Raw genomic sequence first — 10,561 nt, 5'->3', positions numbered from 1 at the left:
AAAGTACTTTGGACAGTGTTTTATACAACTCTTTCTTTAACATGGTTACGACAACAGTCACTACTGGCTAAACATCGACACGCATATGCACTGTTAATTTAAAATTAATTCTAGTCTCGCTCCACTTCCTTAAAAATCGTCTTTCGCTATTCGTTGCCGCAAAACGAAATCAATACGACACTTAAAAACATTTAGTTTGTAGTTAAATGAAACAATGTGATGTAAATAAAATATTCTTTTTATTTAATTTAAATTTTTTTTTGCATTCTCGCCAAACTATACATGTTTAGTTTTGTTGACGAATGCACATTATGCCCCTATTTCAAATAAAATATAAAGAATTGGGTATATTAAAGTTAAGAGAGCAGAGCAAAAGAAATTAAGAAAAAAATCGCTGCAAAAATGGTAAAGAATGGCATAAAAATGGTGCTAACCTATGTTAATAAGTATGCCCCATGCATAAAAGTGCATAAAACATTGCATATGTATTTATGTATGTTCACAAGTGTGTGCCATATATGTATGCATATGTGTTACACACTTAAAAAATAACTATCTATCACTTGTGATAAACTTGGATCATTTCAGTAATTGCATTGCTTTTGCTTAGTGAAAAAAGAACAAAAACTAAAATAATGATAATAAAGTAATATCCAACAAAAATATAATAGTTGTGTGTGCATATTTTTCACAGTTATTTAACTTATTAAGGCCAGCATTCAAATATGAAAGACTTTATTTTAATACAATGAGGCAAGGTTAGCAAGAGTACCGTGGTGCACATAGATAATAATTAAAAATAATAACAAATATACATATGTATATACATATACATATATATATAATAAACATTATTAGTTATATACGCCATTCTGGCCATTAGCGAAAAGAAAAAAATGAAAAGCAATTGAAAAAAAAACTACTTCAAATATTTTAAATAAGCATTGCTGCAGTGACTTAAGTTAAAATTATGAGTTAAATTATTATTTATTTATAGAACTGTATATTTAAATAAAATATAAACGTCGTTAAAACTACCAAAATTGTTTATATGAAAACAAAAAAAATCTATTTTACAATAACTGCTACAACCATAAGAGAAAAGACCTTAATCTATCGGTAGTTAGACTTAGAACTTCTTCTAAGTTCTCTGATCAAGTAACAAAGTTTGCCATACCACGACTTGATACTGATCGATGTTGTTGTTGTTGTAAAGGTTACCTAGTCCCCGCTTGGATGATAAGTAATACTTTCGTTGTCGAGGTCATCTAACGGGAGACCCAAGAAACAAGCTGTTTCGACGGGGTCGGACCATAGGGAAAAGGGTGTTAGATGAGTTGGGTTTGTTGGGCATGCAAAGAGGTGGTTAGTTTCATGCGGGGACTCATTGCATGCAGGACATATGTTTGGAATGTCGGTGTCTATTCTGGATAAGTAGGAGTTTAACCTGCTACAATATCCAGAACGAAGTTGCGCGAGGGTCACTGTGGTTTCGCGAGGCAACTCGAGCTCTACGTCCGCTATGGATGGTGGTTTGACTCCTAGTACGCCATTCACTGAGAGAGAGTCGATGAAGGTGTTAATGGCTCCACTGTGAATGGGGGTCAGTGCTTGCCTATAGTTCGTTGCGTCCGAAGTCTGGTCGGCGTACTGTCTGATGTCGTCGACGTAATCAAGGAAGGACCTCTTGATGTTCCTAGGAGGCGGTTCCGCTTAAAGCAGGGCCTCACTGTGCAGGTGTTCTATTGGCGACATTAAGAGGCATTACGTGATACTCCGGAGTGCAGTGTTCGGACAAGTCTGAAGCTTCTTCGTCTGCGTTGCACTACATCCAGGCGATCATATTGGTGATGCATAGTTTAGGACCGGCCGGCCGATTGCCTTGTATGTTGTCAACAACGTTTCTTTGTCTTTGCAACAAGAGCTGCCGTCAAGCGATTTGAGGACTTTGTTGCGGCTCTGTACTTTGGCAGTTATCGTGGTCGTATGAGGAGTGAAGGAGTACAGACTGTCCAATGTAACGCCTAAAATTTTAGGGTTATTGACTGTCGGAATTTTTATGCCATCGACTGAAATGTTCAGATCCAGTCTGTGCTCCTTCGTCCAGTTTGGGAAAATGGTCGCTGTGGATTTAGTGGGGAAGAGTGTCGGACTCCTTGCAGAGAAGAAGCGAGAAAGGTCGGAGAGTAAGCTGTTTACTTTTGAGCACATGCTATTGATTCCATTGCCCGACGTCAATATCGTGCAGTCATCAGCGTACGTGGTCACGGAAATTCCCGCTGGTGGTTAGGGGAGTTTTGAAATGTAGAAATTAAACAGTAGTGGGGAGAGGACACCGCCCTGCGAAACCCCCTGTTTAATTCCTCTAAGTTTGGAGTTTTGACCTTGAAACAGTACGGATGAATGCCGACCGCTTAGGTAGTTCATAGTCTACCGCTTCAGCCCTGGAGGGAGCTGATTGTTCTAGGTCCTCAAGTAGCATTGTGTAATTGACTGTTATCGGGCGACAACACTCCCCTTTGTATCGGGTATTTGAAGAGTGGACATCGACAAGTTGAGGACCTTGGTGAGGTAGCTTACTCCTGTCGAGCCTAAATGCTTTAGCATCAGCATGCTTATTCCGTCAGGGCGAATGGATTTAGACGATTTGGCCTTTTTGATGACACTCTGAACCTCTCCATCGGTAAAAGTAAGTGGAGGGCAGTCTTGGCATTTTGCGCAGCCGTCGTCACATCGTTTGACCTTGTCGGTCGAAGGGTGCTGTATAAACTACCGGCTAAAATAGCTCGCGCACTTTTTCGGGCCCGAGGAGACATGGCCATCGAATTGAATTTCAACCCGGTCATCATGTCTCCTTGGATTAGACAAAGCCTTGACATTAGTCCAAAGCTTACTCACACCGGTGGAGAGATTGCAGGGCTTCAGGTGCTCTATCCATTTTGTCCGCTTATGTTGATTTCCCATTTGCCGAATCTCCAAATTGAGATAACTTATTCGGGTATTACAGGGATCGGCATGGCGTAAGGTGTTGCGCTCGTTTGCTAATACAGTTGCTTCGGTTGGGAAATTAGGGCGGAGTTCCGTGATTCTTCCAGCCGGTATGAAGCGAGCAGTAGCAGCAGCGATCACCTTGCGGAATTGACGCTTGCCAACGCTGACGTCCGTAGGTATGGGTAGTGCGTTGAAGGTGCTCTCAGTAAATTCTGTGAAGCCGACCCAGTTAGCTTTGTTAAAGTTAATAAAGGCGCGGTTGTCCACAGAAATAATGTCGGGAGGTTTCTCGATCGAGATAATTATGGGCAGATGGTCTGATGCGAGAGTTAGCATAGGTCGTCAGCTTATGCTATTTATCAGACCACCGCTAGCGATGGTAATATCAGGCGAGCTATTACAGTTGCCTATAATTCAGGTCATTCATTGTGCAGAATGTCGAATCGTCAATCTGTTCCGCCAGCTCTATCCCCCTAAACTCAGAAGATCTGAGCGGCTGTTTAACTTGGTTTCTTGGACCGCAGCTATCGATACGCGTTCCCGGCTCATATATGCAACTATCTCCTCGATCTTACTCTGGAGTTCGTTGCAGTTAAATTATAGAATTCGCGTTTGTCACGGGTGTCCGGTTGTGATACTGGGGGTGAGGGAGGTACGTGTAGGTGGTGGTTGTTGCAGCTGTAATATCCGCATGGGCGGTTGTCGCACTGTGGTGTAGTTTGCTTTCCTACAGCATGGGGCAACATACGACGCACTCCACTCATGAAAGTGACACCAGCCATTGCAAGAATTGCACTTGACTGAAGTGACGTTCCGGTGTATAACGGTCTGACACACGGAAAAGATTGTGGGAGGAACCAGGAGAACCTGAGTGGTTCTCGCACGGGGCTGATTGATCAATTTGTATGGCAGTTATATGCTATAGTGGTCCGAAAAGTACGTGTAAAAAATTACAGAGCGATAGCTCAAAGACAGGTCTAGTTTTCGAATATGTATACAGCTTGTCACGCTGATCATTTATATATGTATGTATATATTTTATAGTGTTTTCGTCGTTTTCTTCTGGATGTTACACATTTCATGGCAAACTTAATGTACCCTGTTCAGGGAATAATTATGTAGACATTTTGGTACAAGATGGTACAAGTGCTATCTAAAACATAATAAAACACGAGATCATAAGATCTTTGACAAATAAATTAGGTAAAGTAAGTATGTTTTTAGTTTTACAAGAGTTCCAGGGTTCCAAAATTATTATCAATCTTCATTGGAATGTGTTTCAGAGTAACATTGAAGAGATAGTTGTGGAGATGGTGTCTTCATTACTATAATATTAAGAAAACGTCAGACGAAAGTCATCGTATTGAATCTGCTTGCTCAAAGCCTAACAATAAGTAATAAAATATTAAATCTAATTAAAACTAAGCAAGCTCAAGGTTCTTATTGAGTCTGTTTGGTGCTTCGTTGCTCTTTAGAAGACTGATAGATCTTTCCTTTTTAAGAAGAAGTGTTTGATTACAGGACTGTAGCTAATGAGCTAATGAATTCGGATGGTTACGGAGTTTAAGGTCATAGTTCTTCCTGCTGTCCTCCACATCTTTTTTTCCATAATACTAAGATCTATGTGAATATTTTCATTTCGAATGTACCATGGTGAACTCGTTATTGCTCTAAGAATTTTTGACTGGAACCTCTGTATTATATCAATGTTAGTTGCACAGATCGTTCCCGACAGTTGAATCGGCTTTATTACCGCGTTGTTTAACAAAACTTTATTGTCAAGGCTAAGTTTAGAATTTTTATTTAAAAGCCAGTTTAAATTCGCTGCTCTTATTCTCATGCTAGTTATTTTACTGGATATATATTTTCTCCATGTGAGCCTCCTGTCCAAGTGAAGACTAGTTAAAAACTTTTTGAAAAACTCTCATTTGTTCCGTTCAATGCAGAAGGTCTTCACTGGAATACGGTTCACATCAGAACAGGGTATTAAAAATTAATTTGATTCATTCTTGGCCGCCAAGTCGGCGCAGATTTTTTGGGATGGAATCTACAAATTGCCAGAAAGATATGATAATGTTAAAGCTTCAGATTGCCAATGCTTTGAATAATACATGTTTTTCTTAAATGAACGTTTAAATTTTGAAAAGCGCACGAAAATAGTTATATCCCCAATATATTATTTTCAGTGTAACGATATTTTCAACTGAATTAGTTCAATAGCAATTTTGGAAAGGTTTAATACTAGAAGATACAGATTTCATCAAAACTTAAAGAAAGAAAAAAAAAAGCTGGTGAGGAAGATCTCGAAACTAGTTTCTTGAATATTTGTTCGCCAATTAAATTTTTTTGTCAGAGGTTTGGAAAATTTTGATTTAACTGATAAATTGATCGCTAACTGTGGTGACAATGCGCCAATTAATTTCGTTCGCGTTGATCGTAAAAGTGAAGGAAATGTTTTTGCAAAATTAAAGAAATTAAAATCGAACATAGTTGGTGTAGGTTGTGCAGCGCATAACGTGCATAGGGCGATTCGTAACGCAAGTTATGCTTGATGTATAAATAGAGAGCATTGTTGTTCAGATCTACACAGAGTTTATATCCACATCATTCGCACAGAAGCATTAAAGTCAATCTGCGAGATTTCTGAAGACGAATACGATCAACTGGTTGGTTACTGCAAAACTCGGTTCATTGGCTTGAGAGAAGCTTTGGGAAAAATCTTTCTTCACTCCTCAAATAAGCCAGATGTATATGCCATTTTTTCAGTAATCCTATCGAAACTCTGTTTAATTTTTTTTCCTGAACAGCTGAAAATATATTTTTATTAACTGAAATTTTTCCAAAATGGAGAAATTATTTAGTTATTATCTCATTAATTTTAGGCCATGATTTTCTAAGAAACAATAAAAAAAATTGAAGGCGATGATATTCAAGCAGTTGCAATTTACACTTGCGTCATTTGCAATTTGCAAATATTCAACCAACACAATTACTTTCCGTTGCAAGTAAGAGCGGAAATGGCGAACCTGAAGAAAGAAAACCATGACTTGAAGCAATTTGAAGTAGAAGCGAAACAATTTCGAAGCAAATATTTCATTTTACACTTCAATTTTCATTTTCTCATTTTTAATGGTCTTCAATATGTCAATTAGGAGATTGCTACGTATATCTAGAGGCCTGGGCTCAACACTTTGCTCATGTAAAACTATTTTGGTTGGGTGCTACTCACTGATATACTCGACTGAGAAAATTGAGAAAACGTTTATTTTCCCCACAGAAAATAATATTTTGAAAATATCAGACACTACTTCATATAAGCTGTTCGAATAATTCACTTATATTTCTCAGTATATAGGTGGCACGGTGAATGAATTGATGAATGGAGCAAAGAGCAGACATCCGTTGACAAGCGTTGGGTTCAAAGTTTTACTTTTCTGTTGAAGCAAAACATACCATTCGCTGAGCTTTCAGAGATCGTTGAATATGCATATTTTCCACCATTAACTGAACATACGAAAAAACTCGCCTACAAGTCAGCAGCGTGAAACCGCTTTTATTTGAGAAGAATAATTTTAAATTTTTTTGTTTGGAATTTTTCATTCGCATCCCGAGCTTCTTCGAAAAATCAGTCTACAAGAGAAACACGTCAGACCGAAGACGTATTCAATTCCGGAAACACCGTCCACTTAATCAACTGATATACAAACAATCGAACCAGACAGTGATTGAATCTTTTAATCATTTTACAATAATATTACTTTGCTTTCTCTTTTATCATTTCCATTATTTTTGAATAAAATTGTGTTGCTCTCTCACCTCTTATATGTCACGATTTTCAGTGATTTTGGCGGAAAAAATATGGTCACCTAATTCTAAACATTTCCAATTTTTTTCGCACGCATACGTTATGTACATATAATCCTATAATATCAATTAGTTTTAGCTGTTACAATCAAACAACCATTAGGTGAACAAACCTACTAAACAGTCTGTCCCAAAAATAACCGAACTTTTGCATATAAAATAATACGTTTTTAATAATATGTTTTGCGAGAATGAAGAAATAATCACAGAGTATGACGTATATTTTACAGCAGAACCCCAGCACAGCTGCTATAACGGTATCGAAAAGTTAGAAGATCGATGATTTCATTCAATTTTGTGCGCGTCCTTTTGTCCCCAAGAAACTGCTCATTTGTTGGAACCGTCGATATCGGAGCACTATAACATATAGCTGCCATACAGATTGAACGATCGGAATTAAGTGCTTGTATAGAAAACTTTTTCTTTTGACAAAATATCTTCCCGAAAATTTTCATGGATTATTCTCCATGTACAATCTCCGAAGGAATTGTTTAGATCGGACCACTATATGTAGCATATAGCGGTTATATAAGCTGAACGATCAAAATGAAGTCCTTGTATGGAAAACTTTAGGAAATTTTATAAAGGCCAAGAATAATCAAGTTACTTTAGTTAAAGGCAAAATTTCTCTAACCTACCCTTGTACCTGAAATTTTACTACCTTTAACAGAAGAAAATCATAATATAAAAAAAATACATATATAGTTTGTAGAAATGTCTGGAGTATTTAGATTTGCATGTCAGCACATATTTTTAATCTACCTGATATTGTTTTTCGCTTTTGAAGGATCACGGCGAACATCACGATCGCTAAAACGCCCAGTTCACCTTGAATTATTAGCTGGAAGGGACCTCAAATCGCCCTTGCCTTGTATATTATAATTTTACATATGGAAGCATATTTTTGCATACTCACTCCTCTGATAATCGTAAACATCATACAATTTTCGAAGATCAATATCGCATAGGTAAATAAAAAAATACATTAAAACAAATGGCTAAAAATTGTAGCTTTATACAAGTACAACTAATACATTACATATACAACTGCTCTCGCCAGTATAAAAACTCTTTAATCGTTATGAATTTGAATTGATGTAAATTCCGATAATTCATAACAAAATTGCAATTTTCTTCAATTTTCATTGTTTACGTTGTGCAATAGTGTCAAACATACCACATTGTGTACATGTGTATACATACATATATGTCCGCAACAATATTATAACGCTAACTTACTAAACACCTGTGAGCGTTGTTTTATTATTATGACGATTAATCTTTATATGTACATATAAGTATGTACAAGTTTATGAACGGCACGCGTTCACTTATCGCCACACTTAAAGTGATTTCCAAGAAATATGATAATACAAATATATATAATACAATTTAAAATTTAAGAAAAAGTATATGTAGCTTGCGCTCTATTGTTATGACATTGATCGCCAATTACATGCAAGTTATTCATTTATTTTACGAGAGTGTGTGCCAGTTGAGAGCTCAACGCAAGAGCCAAGGGTAAAAGTGTTGGAAAGTTGTACTTTTAATTTTTTCATAAAATAAGCAATTTTAAAAGAGTTTTGTTCTTTTCACTTTGTCATTAAAATAAAAATACGCTATGACGCTTAAAGGCAAAAAATAAGCTCTTCTGAAAGGGAAATAATAGTTAAACTCTTTAAAGAAGGAAAAACGTACCGTGAAGTCGGTCGAATTGTGGGAAGAACACATTCTTTCATTCAAAAAATTATTAAAAATTATCAAAAGATCGGCCATTTGTATCTTGGCCCGTCCAGGGCGGCCAACAATACTAACATTGCGTGAAACCCGTAACGTTCTGCAAAGTGTGAAACAAACACCCGACTTACTGCATCAAAAATTGAAAATGTTAGAGTAAATTAAAAAAACAACTTTTGCACTGACACAATTTGTAAAATTCAAAAAAAGCAGGGTATCATGGGCACGTCACACGCAAGAAGCCATTTATATCGCTAGTTTATAGGCAAAAGCGTATTGAACATTTGAACAAGCGCGCGGAATTTTGGCAGTAACTCATTTTTTCCGATGAGAGCAAATTTTGCATCTTAGGAAATAAGGGGCGTAATATTGTAGGGCTGGAAATCGGCACGGCATTCGATAAGCAAAACTTGGTGCCTATTGTGAAGCATGGTGGTCGTCAGCCAATGATATGGGGGTGCATAAGTAGTAATGGTGTCGGCCGATTAGAATTTATAGAGACCATTATGGACAAATATGCCTATCTTAATGTCCTAAAAAGAAATTTGAAGCAAAGCGTGGACGAATTGGGTCTAGGTAGGGAATACTATTTTCAACAAGATAACAACCCGAAGCATACAGCAGACATTGTTAAGCTTGGGTTACTGTACGATGTTCCCAAACGGTGCTCTTTTTCTGCCTAGTGTATATCCAGTGTTATACGTTCACTTAATGATATATAAGATACTTACCTGACATATTGGCTGATATATATGGTATGAAGCTAATCGGAAGTCCGAAATTCTTATTTTCGGTAAATGGGTGGTACATATCTTTTTCAAACAAAAAATGATGCTCTCTGGGTTTCATTAATACCAATTTTTGGGCATTACGAAACGTCATTAGATTAGTCAGATAATTCACAGATTGACCAATCTATATGGAAAAAGTCAACCGGATAACGAAAATCCTAAAGAGACATATCCTAAGGGACGTATTCACACTATATGATCCATTTTAAGCACAAGGGTACACTGTTATTAGGAAAGATTCTCTTTGCATTTCAATGTGACTTCTTAGATACTGACCGATATATGCAGTCTAAAGTCAATCGGAAGTTCGAATATATTTATATTAAGTAAATATATGTGGGCTAGAGCAAATATTTGATCGGACTTTACCCATTTTCGGAATGAAGGCATACTGTTACCAGATGCTGCCTGAGTTTCATTAAGATATCTAAATGGTTCTCAATACTCCGATACAAACGATACGTAATCTCTATGCATATATATATATATATATATATATATATACATATATATAAGAAAGTCGTGTTAGTTACACTATTTATAACTCAAGAACGGCTGAACCGCTTTGACTGTAAATTGGTGCGACATAGAACCAGAGGACGGACATAGGATACTCTCTTCATGTTAAAAGTCAACACAATTCATAAATGCAAAAATTATATTTCAAATATAAGCATGTGTTTGAAATTCATGTAATAATCAATTGAATATTTTATTACTTAAAATAATAATAATAATAACCCATAGCTGATGCAAGAGTACAGTAATTTTTATATACATATGGTATATAACCGGACCACGTGGAACCGGTAATACATTTTTAATATCACAATAAAAAATCGCTTGATAGATGCATCGCCAAGGCATTGCGGCTACTTTGCTAGATTATGGGCAAATGACGCACAGGCATTCATAACAAACTAAACGCAATATCTAGCAAAAAAAATAGCGGAATGGCTGCAGTGTTGATAAAAAGTTCAATTATAATTTGAGATGAGTGCATAGTGGCTGACAAATATTCTTGAAGCACTACACAGAACAATGTGAGACTTAAACGTAAAATGTTGAAACACTCCAATTGACCATAAATATGTACGAACAATTGCATACTGATACAATATAGAAATTTTTAGATATTGGGAATAGTAGAATAGAACTGCAAGAAAAGACGCAGTGCA

The 10,561-nt window shown here is 36.7% G+C and overlaps 1 pseudogene; it reads right to left on the bottom strand.

The window, feature by feature from the left end:
* Positions 1-1,088: 1,088 nt before the first annotated feature.
* LOC138856117 (uncharacterized) lies at positions 1,089-9,330 on the bottom strand (annotated as a pseudogene).
* Between the last annotated feature and the right edge of the window lie 1,231 nt (positions 9,331-10,561).

This window comes from Bactrocera oleae, chromosome 3 (genome assembly GCF_042242935.1).
Source record: "Bactrocera oleae isolate idBacOlea1 chromosome 3, idBacOlea1, whole genome shotgun sequence".
Classification (NCBI taxonomy): domain Eukaryota; kingdom Metazoa; phylum Arthropoda; class Insecta; order Diptera; family Tephritidae; genus Bactrocera; species Bactrocera oleae.
This window is presented reverse-complemented; position numbering and strand designations above follow the sequence as displayed.